The 4,092-nt window shown below is 42.7% G+C and overlaps 1 long non-coding RNA gene across 1 annotated transcript; it reads right to left on the reverse strand.

Annotated features, from left to right (window-relative positions):
- Positions 1–1,142: 1,142 nt before the first annotated feature.
- Positions 1,143–2,973, reverse strand: LOC107838501 (uncharacterized). The gene is made up of 2 exons (XR_001664575.1): positions 1,908–2,973; positions 1,143–1,776 (listed from the first exon to the last, which is right to left on the reverse strand). It is a non-coding gene; the product is annotated as an uncharacterized LOC107838501 (long non-coding RNA).
- Between the last annotated feature and the right edge of the window lie 1,119 nt (positions 2,974–4,092).

Below are 4,092 nucleotides of genomic sequence, written 5' to 3' on the forward strand. Positions count from 1 at the left end.
TTTCAGTTGTTGGTTGTTTGATTCTTTCAGTTGTTGGTTGTTTGATTCTTTCAGTTGTTGGTTGTTTGGTTCTTTCAGTTGTTGGTTGTTTGATTCTTTCAGTTGTTGGTTGTTTGATTCTTTCAGTTGTTGGTTGTTTGATTCTTTCAGTTGTTGGTTGTTTGGTTCTTTCAGTTGGTTGGTACTGCAGGCATCACTGAGTTTTTGGGTTCTAAGGAGAAAGAAAATTGTCTACTGTTAGGAAATCCTCTTGGACTTCATCAGAACGGTTTCCAGATGCTTGTGTTCTATAAATATTCTGTTCTTGTCAGGATGGATCAGGGGACCAGAATCGCAGCAGCTTTAGAACGAACAGATGAACGTTTTCCTTCATTGTGACCTGAAGTTCTGCTGAGTCTTTGCTGCCCTCCCCTCCTCCAGCATGTGGGAGATAAAGAGCAGGAGGCGCTGAGCTCAGCAGGTCCAGGCTCCCTCCCTGCTGCCTCCATCACTGCCAGCTGCTGGCAGCTCTCCTCATTATGGAGTTAAGCTGTTAGAAGAAACCAACTCAGAGCTGACTGATGGAGGAGTTTATCGGTTTACCATCGATTCAAACCTCAGAGCTTCAGCGACAGTGAAGCGCTGACGGCGCCTTTTATCCCACAGATGTTTGTTCAGAGGAGCAGGTGCTTCACGGCAGCAGAGGAAAACTATTTATAGATTTACATCATCAGAGTAGTTATATTAAAGGGATAAAGCAGAAGTTTATCTCTGAATGTTAAAGGGTAAAGTCTTATTTTTCTTAATCAATTTAACAATAACTTCTGACAATGCAAATTTTCCCTTCCACTCAGTGGCTCAAAAAGTGGGTATGCAGCGCATAGGTGCGCAGCACCAGAGGGGGCGCCAAAACCCCGTCTGGAGGGGGCCGATTATGTTTTCCCATACACATCAGCGCGCCTTACGCTCCTTCACCTCACGCACATGATGAGGTAAATGTAGCGCGAGTTTCACACTTAACGTATCCTCGCTTCGGGGGGGGGGGGGGGGGGGTCGATTTATGTTTTCGCATCCACCTGAATAATGTGCAGTTGCACCACTGCTTCCACTGGTGGGTCTGTGCCTTACCAGAGGCCCAAAACTTTGAACATTTTTTAAGTACAAATCTGAAATATTAGGTTTGTACTGAAATGTTAAATTGTTTGAAATTTGTTCTGATAATTTTGCTGACGGAAAATCCTCTGAGAACATCAGTGTTAGCTTTTGAAGCTAACAGGCTAGCAAGCTAATACACAACAAGGCAGTTTGTAAGGATTCAATGTTTATGCTTTAATTCTCAACATAAACAATTAAAATTCACAACTTAGGTTATTTAATTGACTTATAGCTATGTACCATCTTCACATTGCTTGATCCAGTTGCTAATAGTGGAGCTAATATTTTATTCTGTGCTTTAGCTAGCTTTGAAAACATTTAGGACACTTAGCTTCACCTAAATACATTTTCCAGATAAATTTTAAGCTCTAATCTTTATTAAACTGTTTTGTAGCTTTGCTGTTTTGTAAATCTTTCAATTGAATAAAGTTGTTTAGCATTTAAACTTAATTTTAACAGTTAGTCCTATAATTGAAATTGTTTGGAGGTGTGAATATTAAATTTACCTTAAATAATTAAAAACGTTAACCATATAGTTCTGCATCACTTACAAACCTTAACTGCGAAAATAATGTTCAGATTTTTAGTTGGGAACAGTTTTCCACATCCTTCCAGAATATTCCTGTACACCAACAGACCCTCCTCATGATGTCCATCAGTCACACCAGAACCAGAAACGCTTCACCGTTTTAACAGAAAACTTGTCAGATCTTCTAAATCTCTCACTGAACGATGAAAACGAAGAATTTTCACATTTCAAACCAGCAGAAAACCTTCAGACAGACGAACCGCAGCAGAGTAAATAAAGCGTTCAGATTCATACAGAGAGGCTAATGTTCGCTAATCCCTCCTAATGCTTCAGATAGGGAATATTACCGACTGTCCTAATAGAGTCAGAGTCCATTAGTGAGAGGAACATCCATCCATAATGTTGCTTTTCTTCTGGGTGGAGACAATGGGCCTGACTCAGCAGTTTAGCTTGGTTAGCTTAGTTTGTCATATTAAAGTAAACATTCGTCTCTGTGAAGCACAAAGTGACTCTAAATAATGAAAACCTCTCCACGATTCCAGCAGCAGCAGTCAGTCTGGACCGTTAGCGCAGAAACGGCCCAGAAACAACCGGGACGTGGCAGAACAGACTCGTTTCCCCAGATCCAGGCCGAGCCGACGCTTCCTCCCAGAGACAGACTTTATGAGGCCAGAAAACGAACAGGACGCGTCTCTGGAGCGAATCCGCCGCTGCAGAGAAACTCATCAACACAAAGTGCTGACAGACTCTGGAAACGCTAAATTAGCTGCTGCGCTTTCATTTATTCCTCTGACAAACATCCTCGTCTACAGGAGAAAATACTTGGACTATATTTTTATTAACGCTAACCTTCCTGACGGGATTTAAATGATAATATGGAAAATCCTTCCTTCCTTTCTTCTTTGATTCCTTCCTTCCTTCCCTCTTTCCTCCCTCCCTCCCTAACTCATAAAGACTGTTAGATAACCGGCGAATCAGCCAATCATGTCGCAGTATTTCAATGCCTGTAGATGGATCAGCTGCAGACTGATGGAGCCTCAGCAGTCACCGGCTGGACGACACAGGGTGGCGTGGCCCTTTAAGAGCGTTGCCATGGAGACAGTGTGTGTCAGAGGCAGAGAGAGGCGGTCAGAGAGCGAGCGACGCTAACCTTAAAGAGACGGAGTCACAAGAGCTTCTCCATAATTCATGATCCGGTTCTGGGAATGATCAGAGCCTGGAGGGCGAGCCGCCGGTTACTGGACCGCTGCAGCAGAACCAAACCGACTGACTGACTGACTGAATCACTGACTGACTGAATCACTGATTCACTTAACTGATTCACTGACTGAATCACTGATTCACTAACTGAATCACTGACTGACTGACTGAATCACTGATTCACTAACTGATTCACTGACTGACTGAATCACTGACTGACTGAATCACTGATTCACTTAACTGATTCACTGACTGAATCACTGATTCACTAACTGAATCACTGACTGACTGGCTGAATCACTGATTCATTAACTGATTCACTAACTGATTCACTAACTGACTGACTGAATCATTGATTCACTTAACTGATTCACTGACTGAATCACTGACTGACTGTCCATCCGTCTCCACCCTAAAAGTCCAGCTGAAAGCTCGTCAGGCTGATCCTAACCCAGATTGTTCCACTTCCTGTCTGCAGGTACTGACTTCCTGCTGAAAAATGAACTTAATGTAAACCCTCTGACCTTCTGCTGCGGCTCTGACCACAGTCCTCACTGTTGCTGTGGCAACTGGAAACACAGTCTTTGTTCTCCATCTGCTTTTTATGCTGTTGCCTGAACTTCCTGGTTCGGTTGGACTAATCCGGGTCCGGTTTGTTCATCTCAGGGTGTTGTCATGGAGACGACGAATCTCTCTGGCTCTGATGTGAGCTAGCATGTAGCGATTGGCAGTTTCACACTGCCAAGTAAAAATTTAGCTGCGCCAACCCTAAAGCACGAATCATAAACATTGGCTATGCTAATGCTAAAGCCCTAAACCAACATAGTATTTAGAGGAAGCTAAAGTGAAATAGCTACCAACAAGGTATTTACCAGCAGTTAATGCACTATACCAATGTGCTACTTAGCAGAAGCTAATGTTAAAAAGCTAATGCTAAAGCATTACCATCAAGGTAGTTATCAGAAACAAATTTTAAACAGCTAAATTCCACCATGTTTCAATAACACAACATTTGTGACAACAGAGTTCATGACCCTCAACAGGATCATGAGGGTCCTGGACCATCTGCGTTTCAGGATCAGCTCTTTCACTCATGGTTTCAGTTTTGTTGTTGCTGATTTTGGCTAACTGACCAGTCAGAAAGCAGTTGGACATCAGCTTCTTGTAGAACTGCAGCAATGCATTCTGGGTACAGAAAAAACATCATTAGATGTTTTCTGCATTTCCTG

Source organism: Poecilia formosa, unplaced genomic scaffold (genome assembly GCF_000485575.1).
Source record: "Poecilia formosa unplaced genomic scaffold, Poecilia_formosa-5.1.2 Scaffold265, whole genome shotgun sequence".
In the NCBI taxonomy this organism is placed as follows: Eukaryota; Metazoa; Chordata; class Actinopteri; order Cyprinodontiformes; family Poeciliidae; genus Poecilia; species Poecilia formosa.